Source organism: Musca autumnalis, unplaced genomic scaffold, assembly GCF_047663935.1.
Source record: "Musca autumnalis isolate F117 unplaced genomic scaffold, ASM4766393v1 scaffold_1, whole genome shotgun sequence".
In the NCBI taxonomy this organism is placed as follows: Eukaryota; Metazoa; Arthropoda; class Insecta; order Diptera; family Muscidae; genus Musca; species Musca autumnalis.
In genome coordinates, this window is record NW_027411644.1 from 46,942,729 (window position 1) to 46,962,548 (window position 19,820).

Sequence of the window (19,820 nt, forward strand, 5' to 3'; positions counted from 1 at the left end):
CCGACATACCAAAACTAGGTATGTTGACAATTTTTGGGTTAGTAGAAAGCCTTTGCATTTGAAGGGACCTTCTACTGACAGAAGGCCCTTGAAGGGTCCTTTATGGACTGAAGGCCTTGGAACGGTTTTTTAGAAATAGATGTCCTTTTAATGACCTTCTTTAAATTAGAAACCTTTGAACGGCTTCCTATAAATAAATGGCATTTGAATATACAAATAGAAGATCATTCAACGGCATTCTATAGTTAGGAGGCATTTCAACGACTTTCTATAGATTAAACGAAGGTATTTTAATGACTTTTTATAGTTTTACATAATTCCTTATGTAAACGAAAGACTTCTAAAGGCCTTTGAACTGTCTTCTATGCATAGAAGATCTTTAAACGGACTTCTATAGTTATAAGGACTTTGAACGGTGTTCTATAGATAAAATGGCTCAGAACAGCCTTCATATCTTAAAATGTTTTTGATTTATTTGGGACATTCTAATAAACACAATTTTTGGCATTCATGTTCATAGGAAATTCGTAATTTACATATGTCATTTGGTATAGAGCAAAAAGTAATGTATTTACACTTAACAGGGTTTCGGAGTCGGATTTTTTTTGAAATTTTTCTACATTATACAAAAGAAAAATGGTTAAATTCGGGACACCAAAATTTTTTCAAAAGTCATTATTTATTAAAATCATGATTATATTTTAAAAGGAAGCTGTAAGAAAACATATAAACAAACGGTATATTATACTAAGTTAAAAAACGATTCACAGGATATTTACTATCATTTGAAGTCTAGTCTTTTCATTTCTATTTCGATTACAAAATACATGTCGATAATATTTGTTGGTCCAATTGATCTTTAAATTTTTGGTACGCAAAAGTAAAGTTCTATCACAATCGAATTATGATTAGACCATTAACGTCTTCCATAGAAGTCCTACAAGCCTTCTGCCAGAAGACCTACTGCTCTTCTGACAAAAGTCTACTGGTCTTTTCATCTTGTCCTTTATGAGAAGTCATCATTGTCTTCTATTAAAGGACTTGTTGGAATCCTATGAAAGACGTTGTCGTGTATATAAGAAGTCCTACTGATTGCACGGTGACACAAAGGAGAAGTCAAGGTCTGGTAGTGGAAAATTCCCTTTGGTAATGAAAGTCCCTATTGAGTGTATTAAGAACCACAAAGGATCCCAAAGCTGATGTTTCTGAGTTATGACGTAATGTTCATATATTTATTTATTACTATTATTTTTTTTATTGACCCAATAATGCTTGGGAAAATAGCTTTACATATCTTTTTGGAGATATTGTTTCATCATTTTGAGATGACATATTTTCAGTTAAATAGAATGTGGAATCTTTCTGTCGAAAATTTTGACCTTCCAGGTCAGTGCCTTCCATGTTCTTGTTCTTGAACTGAAAAAGTAACACAGGATGAAAATTTCTACATGATAAAATTCTACAAATATGTTCCTCCAAAAATTGTATGTTCCTCACATCCAGTAAATCGAAAACAGAAACGAAATGTACCGATGCTTATGTATTTCGCTACATTTCGTATAAGTTATTGACTGTCTGTGAAATTCGTACGGTTACTCGGGCTATGGTTTTTTAAAACGTCATATCCATGTATCATATTTTGAAGATTAGAAATCTTAAAACCTTAATTTTCAGGTGAATCTATAAAAATCTCATTAGGACATCAAAATCCAGAAATTCATCGATCGATTTTATTTTCAAAATTTGTTTGCCCACTATTTCCGGAAAATATACTATTTTTTACAAAATCGATGGATGATGGAAAAGATTTGTATAAAGATTTAGTAAAATTTTTCAACAAAACAATTGAACTGAATATGCTTTCTAGTTATGCTCTTTCAGATGCACAAACAATCTACCAAAAAAGTTTCGTAGTTTTCTTGGAAAAAATCATGAAAAATGGATTTTATTGAGCTTTTCAACTGGGGGTCACTCGACTCTCGAAGCACTCTAAAATGTTGACTTACATCCAGTCATGAATGGTCATGAATTGCTAATAATTTTCAGCGCATGTAGCCCTTATGATTTGTATTGTCCTTTCATTTTCACATATTTTGAAAGCTTAAAGATTTTGTTATGGGTGCGAGTTCCTTCAAGAATATACTTCACAACCGAAAACAAAAACTGTTCAATGTAAGAATCAATAGAAACAATATAGATATGAATTTTACTTTATATTTGTGTTGTGTAGTTGAGTATTATATTCAAACGAATGCCCTTACTAAAGAATATGTAAGGAAAAACTAACAGATCAGTCTGTATAGGCCAAAATATAAGAAAAATTAAAAATTTGTGCACATTTTATTCATTTCTAGTGGTATTGAAAAATCACTCTCAGAATCGACCCCGAGTCGGAGTCGTGAAAAAATTGGTCTGGACTAGGAGTCGAGACAAAAATATCTCAACTCCGAAACCCTGACACTTACATCCCACATCACATCTACCTATTCAGGAATGGCACGCTTAATACATGCCATAGTTGGTAGTATACTCATGCATACAAAATATTTATACATTTAATAACACACATACACAAACCAAAAGGTATGTAATTGAACAAAAATTGTACATTTCCAAATGAATTTTTTCTACGAATCAAAAGCAAAATGTTGGATGTTTTGGGTAACATAATCAGAATGAACTTTACAAAGTTGCTCTACACTGGTGTTCAAGCAATTTGGTTATTTGCTTTTTCCTATTTTTCGAAGAAAAACTAGATATGTATATAGTTGTTTAAATATTTCAAATACGTATGGAACAAATAAACAATTTACACGTGTAAGTAATGACCGGAAAATGTTAAGCACGTTCGTGGAAGAATTAAAAAATGAAAAATTAAATGTCTTACATGACTTAAATGTGGTCATGTCGAATTTTATGGTTTACATGAAACATAAAAGAAATATTAAATATTGAAATTCTAAATAGCATTAAAATCGCATATTTTCTATTGTTTTTTTTTTTTTTTTTTTTTTTTTGAAAGTCATTTGATATTGAACTTGAACAAATATTGAACTTTGGATAGAATCCATTTTCATTTCACAAGCAAAAACACTGTAAAAAACCAGATAAATGATGAGGCGATATGTGGCGAAATCCGAAACGGTAATCCCAATCTTTTATAAGCAATGTAAAATGTTCCAATGCAATAAATAATAGTTGTGTTAATAAAATAATATAAAAACTACTCTGAGATTATGTCTAAAAAAATTAGAAGTCAACATCGCTTATAAAAATCTTAATTATGCTGGCTGATTTAATAAAAGCTTTTCATGTAGCTGTCATTGAAAATACAATAAAAATATTTAAGCTAAAGCAAATTACATACATATGTATGTGAAAGAAACCATTCACAATACTTAATTCACTTGGTAGCACAAAGAAAAGAAGAAAAATTACTACATTTATATAACTCACGAAATTAATACGATATAATTTGTCAAAATTGAGAATAACCATAGCTGGTTACTTTCATGATCATACATACATTTAACTTAATGATTTTATATAATTAACAAATCAAGAGTGTGGCTGCAGTGTTGAACATTAATACCTGTAGTAAAGTTTATTATTTGGTACGAATACTTAAATTGTCATTAAGAAGTTCTTAGTTAAAGAGGTGTAAGTACAGTAGGCCTGGGCGATTTATATGGAGGGAAAAACCTTGGATACCTTGGAACCTTTTTGGATATTTTGGCATATCGGTATTCTACTGGGAAAGTTCTTATGTTCTTTAAGCATCTGGGCTTTGCTGACTTTCCAATCAATAGAGGCTTTAGTTTTTTCGTGCCATCCATGTTTGCAGCATTCTTCTTCTTCATTTTTAAAATAGTCCAGTCTCATGTGTGTTAAAAATGTCCTTGGAATCATAATCTTTTATGAGATCCTTAAGTTTTTATTTCCTTTCTGAGCTAACATTTTCGTCGACGGCAGCACTTTCTCCACAAATTTTTTTATACGTGATGTTGTTTCGTTTTTTTACGTTATCAAGCCAGCCGTTACTTGGTTTAAAATTATTCACATTTAACTTTTTGGCGAAAAATTGGGCCTTTTCCATTAATAATGGACCTGAAACTGGCATATTAGACTCTCGGCATTGTCCAAACCATAAAACTAAAGCCTTTTCTACATCGGGATATTCATGACAAAACATCATAAAAAAAACTATCGTTAAAAGCCATTGACAGCGCTTAGTGATTCTGTAATTTCGCGAATATTATTGATGCTGTGCATTTGGTGCGTAAACATTTGTAATAAAAAGATGTTAACAACAAAATTATAACATTTATATGAAGTTAGAAAATGTTTTGAGTTGAAAAATTTACGAATTATCGAGGGGACCAAAATGCGTGTAATTTTTACGAAATATCCCGATTTTTTTCAAGGGACCGGCAGTTTGTTACGAACTATCGAAGATTACGAATTATCGAGGTACGAATTATCGAAGTTCTACTGTATAACAACTAAACTATTGAGATTTTCGAACCAACACTAAGATGAAAATAATAGTCAAGACAATAACACTGTGTGCAATTTTTGAGTCATGGTTTATTAACCATATTGTCATAAATCACTAGGAATTTGGGTTTACTCGTAGAAGAAAGTTGTAGCTCTCGCCTTAAAGAATAATAATTGTGAACACATAAAATCCATTCAACCTCACCTTCAAGGTCAAAATTGTCAAGGTCAAATTTCCCCTTTAACTTATTCTCGGATTTTAGTCTACAGATATCAAACTAGTAAAATGTACCTTAGATCTTAGTAAACAACTTTGTAGAACATAGGAACTCTGCAAATCAAATGCGATTTTTATCCTCTTTTCTCGGTTCCTGCTCCATAGATACTAAACCGTTCAAAATTCAAGAAAAGAATGGTACACAATAATGTAGCAAAGATATCAGCAAACAGCTTTCTGGAACATACGAAATGTCTATGACCGGTTCTTAAATGTGAAAATAGCCAAAAACTTTTGAAAATATTCTATTTTTATACTTTTTTTCTCCGATTCCGGTCCACAGATACCGAACGCCAAAAAAATAAGGATACAGTAATCTACAAAAATGTGCCTCAGGTTTCAATAAATAACATAAAAATCGCATTTGGTTTGCTATTTTACAAAGTTGTTTACTAAGATCTAAGGTACATTTTACTAGTTGGTTGCTTGCTTCGGTTTGATATCTGTAGACTAAAATCCGATAAAAAATTAAAGGTGAAATTTAACATTGACGATTTTGAGCTCGAAGGTGAGGTTGAGTGGATTTTATGTGTTTACAATTCTTATTCTTTAAGACAAGAGCTACAACTTTTCTTCTACGAGTAAACCCAAACTCCTAGTGGTTTAGAAGATACGAACCTCCTCCCATTATTTCAAAATTCCCTTTCACAATAACAAATTGTACCAAATCCTGTACCATTTACAACTTTTCGTATATTTATGGCACATATTTCTTAAATCGGACGTTATAAGCAAATGATAACAGTAACCTTAATTCCAAATCTCACGAATCCAGATCTATCCGTTCATCCAATACAAAATTGTACCATACATGGAACCATTTCGTACCCCTAAGTGTACCTAATTCCACATTTTAGGATTCGAGCGCTTAATTTCACCCAAATCCTAATTGTACAAAATGTAGTACTTTTTGTAAGCATAAGAACGCATTTCCCCAACTGTAATATTAACTCCAAAATTCAAGATTCCAGCTCTAACCGTTCGCTCAAATCCAAGTTGTACCAAATTTAGTACTTTTCGTACTCATAAGTACGAATTTCAAAAACTATTTCCATATCTCAATCCTACACTCCAAAAGTAATCCTCCAAATTTCTTGATTCCAACTCTATCCGTTCGCTCAAATCCAAATTGTACCAAATTTAGTACTATTTAGTACTTTTCCTACCCATAACTAAAAATTTCCAACATTTTATCAATCCTACAATTCAACAGGTATTTTAATTCCAAACTTGAGGATGGCAGCTACATCAGATCACCGAAATCCAAATTTTACCAAATTTAGTACCATTTAGTACTTTTCGTACCCATAAGTACAAATTTTCAAAACTACCTCAGTGCTATGTTCAAACAGTAAGCTTAATTCCGAATTTCAGGATTCCAGATATATCCGATAACACAAATCCAAATTTGGAACCATTTAGTACTATTCGTCCATAGTACGAATTTCTAAACCTACCTCTATCAACAATCCAACATCAATGTATCCTATCACTGAAATCCAAATTGTACCAAATTTAGTACTATTTAGTACTTTTCCTACCCATAACTACAAATTTCCAAAACTTTATCAATATTACACTCCAACAGTACTCCTTATTCCAAATCTCGGGTTTCCAGCTATATCCATTCACCCAAATGCAAACTGTTCCAAATTTGGTACCATTTAGTACTTTCGTACCCATGAGTACGAATTTCTACAACTATCTCAATCCTACACGCCAACAGTAATGTTAATTCCAAATTTCAGAATTACAGCTGCATCAGATCACCGTAATCCAAATTGTACCAAATTTAGTACCATTTAGTACTTTTTGTTCCCATAGGTCCGAATTTCCATACCTACCTCTATCCAACACTCCAAAAGTAATCTTAATTTCGAATATCAGGATTCCAAATGTATCTGATCACCCAAATCCAAATTGTACCAAATTTGGTACCATTTAGTGCGAATTTCGAAAACTACCTCCATATCTCAAACCTACGCTCCAACAGTAATAGTAATTCCAAATTTCAGAATTCCAACTTTAGCGGTTCGCCCAAATTCAAATTGTACCAAATTTAGTACCATTTACTACTATTCGTACACATGAGTACACATTTTCAAAACCACCTCCTTATATCAACTCATCTTCTAAACCTTGATTTTAATTCCAAATTTCAAGATTTTAGCTCTATCCGTTCACGTAATACCAAATAGTACTAAATTTAGTAACTTTTAGTACTTTTCGCTTATAGTTCGAATTTCCAAAAACCCTTTGGTACACGTCTCTAACTCTCCATTAGTGAACCTCATTCCAAATTTCAGAATTCTTGCTCTTCGCGTTTGCCTAATACTAAGTGTACCATATTTAGTACCTTTTAGTACTTTTCGTACCGTTCTAGTTCGAATTTCCAAAAATTCAGCCTTATCTGACACCTTCGGACCAAGAGTGACCCTCACCCAAAATTTGAAGATTCTAGCTCCAGACGTTTAGTCTGGGCGTTGATTATCAGTCAGTCAGTCAGTGAGTCATCATTACTGAACTCTTTTATAAGTATAGAAGATGTGCCTGACAAAATGATCCCTTTTGACATCAAGGCTTCAGGTTTTTAGGGGACCATAACCGCGAAAGTTAAAGTGATAGGAAAAAACGCCAGGACACGTGTCTTCTTATTTTTGGTCTTTTATCCCGCTGCGGTGTCAGAATATGGTTAATAATTTTCGTGTCACACAGTGTAATTAATGACTGTCTAGTACATCGCAAAAGCAATGGAATGCTTCTTCAGGCAGTTTTGACCTTGAGACAGTGCAAAATTCTATCGTGTTGTGGTCCATGGACAACGAAAATACTTTGGTTCGTTTGGGTCACTTCGTTTTATTGTTTTACAACGGTAAAAGAGGTGAACATTTAAACGGGCATAATTTCTTTTTCTCAACGGATTTCTATTGATTCTTTTTCCTTTTAAAGGAATGAATAATACCTTCCGAACAAGCTATTATTATTTTTTAAATCGGTTAACAAAATACCAAGTTATAGTCCTTGAAGTGTGAAAAAACACCACAAATGGGAAAATGATTTGCCTCGGCTGCTAAGAATTATAATTATTTATTTCCACCAAAATTAGCCTCCGAAAACGGAAAAAATTTATGAAATCGGGTGAAAAATAGTTATGCAATTTTTTGTGTTTTAACATTTTGTTTTTTATGTAAGTCGGATGGAGAGGCGCATCCGTCTGTTGTACTCATTCTATCATCCACAAAAATTGAGATAGCATGCTGAAATTTTGGAAACCATTCTAGCATCCACAAAAATTGAGATAGCACGCTGAAATTTTGGAAAGATGTGTCTTTTGTTTGGGGACATGTCAAATTCGAAGACGGACGATATCGGTCCAAGTTTTGGTGTATCCCCGATATTTTGACGTTTTTAGAACAAAACATGGACCTATAACAATCGTCAAATTATCTCAAATATATCCAAAAATATAATGTCTTTTAAAGTGTTTTATTTAACTTGTTTTGTTTTCTGTCTGTTTAGTTCAAATGTAGTAACTAATTTTTAATACAGTTGCAGTTGACCAATCGGACTAAAACTTACCACTCGATATCAGGTATTTTGAAAATTTTTTCTTCATGTTTTATCCGAATTGTTTGTAACTTGGTAATGGAGCAGAAACTCCCAAAAATTGTGGGCATGAGTCCAGGATTTGGTAGAGCCCATATGACGGTACCTCCCGATTTCAAGGATTTTAAAGCTTTTATCTAAATTTTTGGCCTAAATACGTAATTTGGTTACATTTCGATGTGTTACAAACGGAATGACAAATTTAATTATACGCTCCATATTATGGTGGAGGGTATAACAAGGGTCAATAGAAATCCGTTGTGAAAAAACAAGTAAGAACGGCGTTAAGTTCGACCGGGCCGAACTTGTTATACCCTCAACCACGAGTTGTATGAAAGTAAAATTTAACAATTAGTTTCCTTACGTTTATGAAGAAGACTTAATACCAAATTTCATCAATTTCGGTACAACAATGTGGCTAAAATTAAAAAATACCGAGATTCGGGAGACACCGTTCTATGTGAGCTATATCAAAACGTCGACCTATACCTACAAATTTCGGAATGTTTTTAGACTCAACGAAGACTAAATACCAAATTTCCGACTTTTCGGTAAGATAATTTTGCTAAAACCTTAAAAATATCGAAAATAAAGATGCACGCTTCTATGGGCGATATAGGAACACGTATACTGATAATTCTCTTCTGGAATATTTTATAACCCAATGGAAGACTAAATAACAAATTTCAGTCTTTCGGTGGGATATTAACGTCACTACCTTCAGAATTACGAACATCGGGAGGTACATTTCTATAGGGGCTGTATTGAAACGTGGACCTCTACGGAGGAATATTAGCAATTTCGGTGGGATATTGTGACCACTGTAACGTGGTTTTGTCGTTGGCTGGGGTAGACTTAGTCGTGTCCAGGGTCGCCATAAGGGCCCACTAAACCTTACGGAATATTAAGACGAGTATTCTGCCTTTCCTGGGGGTTAAATCGTATACTTATTGATGTAAAACTAATTTATAATCTACTGATGTTTAAATACGATAAGAAGGATAATTGGCTGGGGGATCGGCTACTTGGATCCAGTAAATGATTTGATGATGATCGGGAACTCGGTGATTCGCCTTTCGGTAGTAGGCGATCTGAAGATAATTGGGAACTCGGTGATTCGTGTTGTAGATGTATGTCCTCGGCTACTCGGTGATTCGGGGTTCGGTCACTCGGTGATTCGTGTTGTCGGCCACTCGGTGATTCGGTGTTCAGGGTTCGGACATTCGGTGATTCGTGTAGTAGATGTGCGGCCACTCGGAGTTCGTATGTGTTCGGCCACTCGGTGCTTCGGTGTTAGGGGTTCGGCCACTCGGGGTTCGTATGTGTTCGGCCACTATGTGATTCAGTGTTGTGGGGGTTCGGCCACTCGGTGATTCAGTACTCGGTTCGGTTGTTCGGGTCGCGGTTACTTAGTGTTAGTTCTAAATTAACCTCTACAGTATACTACGAGTACTGTCTAGTGGAACAACACCCGAAGGTGGAGTGGAACAACACCCGAAGGTGTAGTGGAACAACACCCGAAGGTGGAGTGGAACAACACCCGAAGGTGGAGTGAATGTATTAGCCACCGCGCAAACGGGTAGCTCTCCAAAATACTTCCCAACCTCTCTAAACTCCCGTGTCGGTTGGCGGACCACGAACACACAACTGTACTCAAGCCCGTATGGCTGGCTCCCTGCAGTAGCAAGTCTGTCTTGTTATGATGGCGCTTGCCTGGAATTACACACATTCCACAGAAATGCAAGCTATCCAAACAGTGTGTATGGTAGAGTTGGACTATCTCGTTCAATTGAACGATTCGGATCACTGCCCTCGTTCAAAGGCGAATGAGTAACATCATAAAAACCAACGTGTGAAATTAAGTATACGCAGTTTTGCCAAAGAAATTACCGGTGTCCATTGAACGAGATATTGATCCGGATCGTTCAATTGAACGATATTGCCCAACTCTAGTGTATGGATTGACAGGTTGTGACGCTGTGGGTAGTGGGGCCTTGCTGTTCTCTGTTGGCCGGTTGTATTGTTGTTGTTGTAGTGGGCGTCGCTGTTGTTGGTTTTATGTACGTGATCAATTTGTCACGTTACACCACGAAAGCGTAGACCTGTAATAATTGTTCCACAAACATCCCATAGGGGACAAGGGAGACTTCTCTCATATCAATGAGTGCACCCCTCTTCATATTAAGCTCAATGATATGGGACCTACAGTTTATCACCGAGTCCGAGCGGCGTATTCTAAGACACAACTTGTAGAGAAGTTTTCCATGGCTGACATACTCAGAAAATGTCGCCAACATTACTGAGGAGTATTTTACCGCCGTTGAAAATTTGATGTTACCGGGCCGGGGAATCAAACCCACGACCTTCAGCGTGCAAGGCGAGTGTGCATATCATTGCACCACGGTGGCACGGTGGAGGTCTACGCCGACAAATTTAGGGGGGGGGGGGGGGGGGGAATTGAATACCCCACGAAGACTAAATACCAAATTTGAGTCATTTGGGTGTGTTATGGTGGCCACAACCTTCAAAATACGGAAAATCGGGAGGTACCGTTCTATGGGACACATATCGAAAAATTTCTAGGGAAAAGTTGTATACCCCCAACCTATGTATCAAATTTCAGCCATTTCGGAGTTATAATGAGGCGAAAACCTTTAAGAAATAAAATCGGGTGGTACCGTTCTATGGGGGCTATATTAAAATGTGAACAAAATTACAAAGCTGTACCTTAAAAATTGCGAGCTGTATCTTTATTTCAACAGACGGACATGGGTATATCGACTTAGAATTTTACCCTGATGAAGAATATATACACTTTACAGGGTCTTCGATGAATATTTCGATGTGTTACAAACGGAATGACGAATTTAATTATACCCTCCATAATAAGGTGGAGGGTATAATAAGTTAATAGTTCATTTATATTTGAAAATCTTAGAAACCCCGTTTTTCACTACATTTACCGTTATAAAAAAATAAAAGGAAGAGACCCAAATGAACTAAAATATGTTCGCCCAACATGATTGAATTTTTACATTAGAACGGTTGAATATTTTTCTGGTCAACTTTTGTAGCACAGTGTCATTTATCGATATTTTCCGAAAAATTTGCACTGTCTGAAGGACTAAACTGCCTGAAGGAACGTTCCATTGCTTTTGCAATGCACTAGAGAGTTCTTAATTTTCGTCTTGGCGTCTCAATGGTTTGGATGTTATGTGCCAAAATATCCAAAACCCGTGGATTAAAAACTTCAAGTCAAAATCCGGAGGTTCGGATATGCTACAGTAGACGTTTTTGGTCAATACAAACCCAGGAATGAGAAATGCGACCCGCCCATTAAGGTTTTCAAATCGCCCCGGCCTAAAATACAGTTTTAATGATAAATGTGTTCCATTAACACACTACATAAATGTACGTGTGTATGGCTTTGTGAAGTAGTAGCAGTAGTAATTTCCAACAAATTTATTATTGATATATTACAATTTGGCTGTGATGTGTCAGTTTATTACGATGTTTCCTTTAATGAATGATTTGTGCATTTCTTTGACGTTAAATTTCATAAAATTGCAATTGCTTGCCTTAAATGTGAACACATGCATATACAGAGAAGCAAACAACTTGTGTATAGATATGTAAAATGTACACACATTGGAAATCTAGGCATATTTTACAATTAAAATCAGAGTACGCCTTGTGGCATTCATCTTTAATACGGCTGTGAAATATTGTGCCACATTTGTTTGCAATGTGGTGGCAAATTAAGGTGGTATATGTTTATGTTGCATGAATTCGTATAGGTTGATGCGAGTATGTCTGCTTGTGAATGTGAAAATACATACAATGTATTTTCCACAGCACCCGTCTAGGACGTCTGATTGCGTTTTGTGTGTCATAATAAATGTGAGTGATGGATGTTGTATTAACGAGGCCTTGAAATATTAAGACTGTATGAAAAAGAATTCATTAAAGGAGAACAGTTTGGAACGTATCTTAAATATTGTTATGTTTTGTTTTTGCCAAACGTTAATTTAAACCTTCAACATTTTGTTTTTCGTAAAAATAGATGATTTAAAGGTTATGCAAAAAATCGGTTAAGTAAAAAGAATATTTTTAAAGGACTTATGTTGATATTTTACCTTAAATTAAGGTCGTGGTTTGGCTCCTACTATTATTTGGAACAAGCTGCATAGGATCAGACACCTTTGTCAATGGCTGAGTACCTTCAGCAAATGACATTCGGACATACATATCCCCAACAATAAGTAAAAACGTATGAGTCAGCTGTGGTGACGGATATATACCCTCAATCTCTGACCAAAAGAAGAAGTAACAAGTAAAAAACTATAAGTCAGCTTTGCTGACAGAGATATACCCTCAGCCTGTGTATATTGAAACAATTTTCTTTCCCAAAAACGTATGTATATAGGGGGTTTTAAAAATTTTGTATGTATGAACCGACAAAAATTTTGATTAGGATTAAAGATCAAAAGTTTTGCGGAGGAGATACTTAAAGGAATGGATCGACATTGACCATTATGGAAGTGGATCTCCTGCCACTACATATGGTGCCATAGGGGGTTTTTACACCCTTCGGGCTGCTTGCTCAAGAACTATGGACTTGCCCCTGAAAAAAATTATACGATCGTAATTGAGGCAGCGAATGCAAGTTGCTTCAACAAAAATCAAAGTGATTCGATTGTAGGTCTTAAAGTGAACTTATCCGACATTTTGTGTGGGAGGTACCCGATGGAGTGGACAAATTTAGTCCATATTTGAACCTGATCTATATCTGATATATATATTAGGATGTGTAAAGTATGGACCAATTCGGTCACTCCCTTCAAGAGTTACCGTACGAACAAATTTTCCGAACATTTTTGAACTTTTGTGCGGAAGGTACCTGAAGACCTGAAGGTGTGGACCGATATGACTTATCTTCGAACATAAGCTATGTTTGGACAAAATATTACTAAGGCCAAATTTTGGACCGAATCGGCAGATTCGTTCGAGAGTTATCTTGCGCTCCAACCACCTCACACGGCGTAATAAGGTTTTTTTTTTTGCAACTTGGGGCTATTTTCTCAGGAAGTGTGGACTTGCCCCTGATGAAACTTGTACCGTCGTATGGAAAGCAGTGAATATAAGTTGCTACAACAAAAACCAAAGCGATTCGAGAGCAGGTCCTAAACTGAACTTATCCCAAATTTTGTGTGGGAGGTACCCGAAGGAGTGGACCAATTGAGTCCATATTGGAAACTCATCTAAGTCTGGTAGACATTTCACGATTTGCAAAGTATGGACCAAATCGGTTACTCCCTTTAAGAGTTATCGTATTTTGGATCGAATCGATTGATCCGTTCGAGAGTTATCGTGCGCTCCAGCCAGACAGACAGACGGACATTGCTCAGTCGACTCCAAATTGTCTGAAACATATTTCGTCCAAACATACTTGATGTCTTAAACCATTATTTCGATGAGACACATTTTGCCCGTATGAAAGTGTATATACCCTCGTTAGCATAAATGCTGAGAGTATAAAACAATAATTATTCCGTAAATAAAATACATTGATTTTGTACCACGAATTTGCTCAAAATACGTGGAATCTGTAGGTACCGTAATGTGGGGTTATAACAAATCATTGACATATGGTGCAAATATTTTCCATATATAAAATTAAGTTTAACTGAGTTTGGTAGAAATGTTTGAAAAGGTTTGAGAATTATCTTGCGTACTACCCATTTTAGTTGGTGCAGTCGGGGTGTCTTGCCCATTGTCTCAGGAAGTGTAGACAGCTTCCGAAAAAATTGTACTGTTGTAATAGGTATTATAAAAACAACCTTCGGCAAAAATTTTAAATACATCCAAGGCGAGTCCTCAACCTACTCTTTTCCCAACTTTTGTGTGGGAGATGCACGAAGGACGGGATTGTTATAATCCATATACCAACCTGATTCATGACTGGATGAAATAATATGATGTGCAAAGTTTAAATCAATCAGAAACTCACTGCGAGAGTTATCTTGCGTATTTGCCATATTAGTTGGAGCCGTCCGGGTTTCTTGGAGCTTTTAGGCCATTATCTCAGAGAGTATGGACTTGTCAGCAAAAAAAAAATTTCCGACATAACTAAAACTAAAACTTCACGTTTTCCGAATTTTGTGTGGGAGGTGCCCGAAGGAGTAGACCGAAGGAAGGAATAATACGGGGTGCAAAGTTTGGACCAAATCAATTAAGCTATCGAAAATTATCGTTCACACCATTTTATAGAAAAATATTAAGCTTTTGTGGCATAAAGACACTTCCAGAAACAGGAAAGCCTGTACCAAAAGGAAAATATTTTAAAACAATTAGGCTTTGCTAGTAAGCATGAGGAATATCCCAAAAAATTGTAAAAAATTTGTTTATAAGGAATAAGATTATTTTTTGAAAAATCAAAAATTCACTCAGAAGATTATAAAACACTGTAGTTTTAATGTAGTGTTAATGGGTTCTGGCGAGATCTAAATGTTTTTAAAGATTTTCCTTGTGGTACTGGCACTGGAAGTGTCTATATACTCAATGTTTGTTTTTTGTTTTCATTTTATGAGTTTCCTAAAACTTTTTAAGTTTACAGAATCCAAAACCCACAATAATACCGCTCGTTATAACTTCAACACATCAGTATCCATCATCCTGATCCCTACGATCATATGTTTTTCGAGACTCAGATTTATGAGTTTTGCTAATAAATGATGCAACTGCACTCTAAACCTTTAACTTTATTAAATTGATAACTGTGAAGAAATTTCCATTAATTTTGAAGTTTTTGATCCTTGGACTCATGTCCATGCTTCTCCCGTATCCGCCACTCCCCCGAAGAAGTACGTATGACTGATATCAGTTTCAAAATTTTATTCACTTTTAATCTTCCCAAAACAAATACAAATAATTTAAACATACAAAAAAAATTATATTTTACTAAATATTGAAGATTTTTGTATCGGATTTGGTTCAGTTGCATATGTTTTGACCATTAAATTTTAAGGCGGGTTTTGGTTGGGTTTTGTTTCATATTTTTTCAAAATTTGTGTTGTATAACGGGTCAAACTTTTCATTTTCTTATGTTTGAAGCATTGAACTATAAATAATTGCAAAAATACTTAATTTTACTTTCAAACAAATATTTTAAATCAAATGTCCTAAAACGTGCAATTTTTTTGCAAATGTATTGGCCAATGGCCACCACTGTATGTATGTGTTGTGACCACTGGGAATCTCAAATGTCAAATTACAGGTATTTCGGTCAAATATGTAGCTAAAACAAGTAAAAGAGGGCTATAGTCGGGCGGAGCCAACAATGTGACACCCTATATTACTTCCCCTGGGCAAGATGGAAGTTTTTGCGGATTCTAAAACTACAATGTTCATATATGTATGAGAAAAATAAAAAAAATCGCCGGAGCGCTATTTATTTTACTCGCGATCAAAGTACACATTTTTTGCGGTTTAAGGATTACACGATTTTGCTTGGAAACCGCAAGCCGTATTGAAATGGTATTATAGCAAATGTTTTTGCCGTGAAAATTCTCTGCAAGATTGACCATCATGACTTTTAGCATTTTTGAGATATATAATTTGAAATTGGGACAATGAACTGACAATGCCATGTACTGTGCTCCTTAACTAACTTTAAGTGGAAGGTGCTTATACCTGGGAAGTTTTTGCAGATTCTGAATCTACAATGTTCATAGATGAGAAAATTAAAAAAGAACACAAAAAACCGATGAAGGGATTTTGAAATAAATCGCGGTCGAAGGTCACATTTTTAGGGTTTTAAGGTTTTGAGGATTTTGCTTGGAAACCTATCGAAATGGTACAAAAGAAAATGTTGTAGCAGTGAAAATTCTCTACAACATTTTCTATTGTCCCATTTCGATATGGCTTGCGGTTTCCATGCAAAATTCTGTAAACATAAAAAACCCTAAAAATGTGACCTTCGACCGCGATTTATTTCATTTCAATAGGACTGGCAGTGTCCAAGCAAAATCGTGTAAACCTAAGAAAACCTTAAAAATGTGAACTTTGACCGCGATTTATCTAAAAATTCCTTTGTCGATGTTTCTTTTTTTTTTTGGTTTTTTCGATTATTCTCATCTATGGACATTGTAGTTTCAGAATCCGCAAAAACTTCAGAAGTGTAAGCACCTTCCATTTAAAGTTGGTTCATGCGCACCGTGATGTTAAACAGTAGCTCATTTATCTAACTGCTACATTGATATAGTTTGCATCAAGTGTGAGGTCAAGAGTTGGTTTTCATGTTTAGGTTTAGTAAGTTGTCCGAATATGCCCCCAGAATTTAAATTACTGATTAAAAATAAAATTTGCATATTTTTCCCTCAAAAGTTATTGTCAATTTTACACGCTAAATACTATCCGATCATAATCAACAATTATTGGCACTGTCCTTGACCAAAGTTATAACCTCGGTCAAACACTTGTCAGTATTGAACTATAACTATAACCCCTAGCGTGATTAAGGTTACACTACCCACAATTAAAACTGAGGGATGCCTGCATATACTAGGCTGTAACTCTGTTATTTGACCACGTACATGAATATAATTAGCATCAGTGGAAAGGCCAAGCGTTCCTCTTCCAAATATAACTTACATGGGGTTAACATAGCTTCCAGGAACAAAAGTTCTGGTCCATTTAACCCGCTAAATATTATCTGCTCATCGCGTTAAATTGCACGCTACTTCTCTGTCTTAAACCTAAACCTTACGTAAGTTTCGCGCCGATCAGACTTCCATTGCGACCTACAGAGCCGCTACAAAATTGAATAAACATTTAGTTTTAAATATTTCACGATCATCGCCAATAACTGTAGGGGTCTATTCTGGTCTGAACCCGACCTCCATACAACATTTCGTGAAGATTGGTCCATAATTGCGGCCTGCAGCGTGATTACAATTTTCAATTTTTTTTCAATTTTCATTCGACATATGATGAATTTCGATACATGATCTTTTCGAAAAACAAACCCATAATACCTTTCCACATTGTGGTGTAGGGTATAACATCAAAATGTTATATTGAAACCCGTTCGAAGGTCAAATTAATTTGTACTGAAGACCAATCATAGAATATTTATAAGTCCAAAACAATTATTTCCAGAAGTTACACACGAAATCATAAATTTAAAACCCTCAATTATATGGGGGACAAATAATGACGAGACATTTTAATTCGCCATTCTTTTTCAGTATTCTCAAAAATAATTACAGTCAATTATCCTCAACACTTTTATAGAACACTTTAATGTCTTCTTGTAATTATTTTTTTTTTCGAAAATAACAATCTTCAAAAAGTGGCACTAACTAAATTGATTATAGTTGCTACGGTTGCGGTTATTACAGCAAATTACATTCCCATTTAAACACACAAATTTTCCACTAGACTCTCGTGTTATTATGTGGCTAGCACGTTGTAATTATTTAAATCATGCAGTTACTTCAACAACGAACATCGTTGATTGAATGAAATTACCTATGGGCTTAATTACAGTTCTCGTTTGGCAGTATGATTATTTAAAGTCATATAGTTTAGTTGCCGTTAGGTTAGCAAACGACAACGTTAGGTATTTATGGTCAGTCAATCACCGAAAATGCACAGTAAAACTAGATTATGACTGGATAAAAACAACAAAAGCAGGTAGGAGAAATTTCACCTATTTCAACATAAAATGCCAACTAAGAACTCAAAATGGGAATTTGCGACTAATTCAGTTGGGAAGCGTAACAAAAATCTTTACCATTTTCCTGATTTTCTTTGTAATTATTTTTTATAACTTCAACCATAGTATATTAAGTTTGTTTTTCGGTTTCTATCGCATTGAAATAACAACTAAAAGAGGGCTATAGTCGGACGGGGCCGACACTACTTCCCCTAGCCACTAGTTTTCCGCGGAATTTATTTATTTGATTGCGAAGTCTCCCTTGTTCCTTTGGGGATGTTGTGGGAATATATGTATATATGACTGCGACACGTCATATATTATTGTCATTATTTCGTAATGGACAGATGGACCATTTTTGCTACATGTATATATACATATTTCTTCAACAAATTAAAATTTGTATTAAGAAAGAAAAAATACCCAAAGCAATTAGAAATAGCTTTGATGACTTTATTTGATTCGGTCAATGAAATATATCAATATTTCGAGGTATTACATTACTTCTAATCAAATGTAGCATAAAAACTTCAAAACCCCGTACAACATTTGGCATCAATTTAAAAAAAATGGGAATTCCTGTATCATATCTGTCATCGTTTCGAAATTTTGTAGCAGGGTGGTAAACGAAGTTCTTCATAAACAAACCAAAAATGTAAAGGAAACACTGTGTGCCTAAACCAAATTTAAATGGAAGTTGCTTACACGTGGGAAATTTTTTGCAGATTCTGAAACTACAATGCTCATAGATGAGAAATATCAAGAAACAAAAAAATCGCCGGAGGGATTTTCAAATAAATCGCCATTTAAGTTCACATTTTTAGGGTTTCTTTAGGTTTTCACGATTTTGCTTGGAAACTGCGAGCTCTATGTAAATGGGCCTAAGAAAATGTTGTAGCTGTGAAAATTCTCCATAGGATTGATCTTTCTGATATTTTCAGAGGTTTTACCGTTTTTGAGATATAGAAGTTCAAATTGAGACAATGCACTGACTGTATCGCCCCTTTATAAAACAATATCATGAAGGGTGCGCTTAACTAACTTTTAATGAAAAACGCTTACACAGGGGACGTTTTTGTGAATTCTGAAACAGCAATGTTCATAGATGAGAAAAATCCAAAAACTAGAAAAAATTGCTGTAGGGATTTTTAAATAAATCGCGGTCAAAATTCACATTTTTAGTTGTTTTTTAGGTTTTCACGATTTTGCTTGGAAACCGAAAGTCCTATCGGAATGGGACTAAAAAACATTTTGTAGCTGTGAAAATTCTCTACAAGACTGACCTTTAGGTTTTTTCGTAGGTTTTTTCATTTGTGAGATATAGAGGTTCAGTTCAAATTTTTATCTTAAGCCTTCAAGATTTTGCTTGACAACCGAAAGTCATGTCAAAATGTATTAAAGATAATTTGTAGCTGTGAAAATCTCCACTATGTCGGCTGATTTATTTTTTCTTAGGTTCTACCATTTTTGAGATATATACGTTTAAGATGGGAAATTGCAGTCATAATATTGTTTTATAAGGAAACTTGTCCCAATTTGAATGTCCCAATTTGAACTTCTATATCTCAAAAACGGTAAATCCTACGAAATATCGTAAAGGTCAATCTTGTGGAGAATTTTCACAGTTACAATATTTTCTTTAGGCCCATTTACATAGGACTCGTGCTTTCCAAGCAAAATCTTGAAAACCTAAAGAACCCCTAAAAATGTGAACTTAAATCG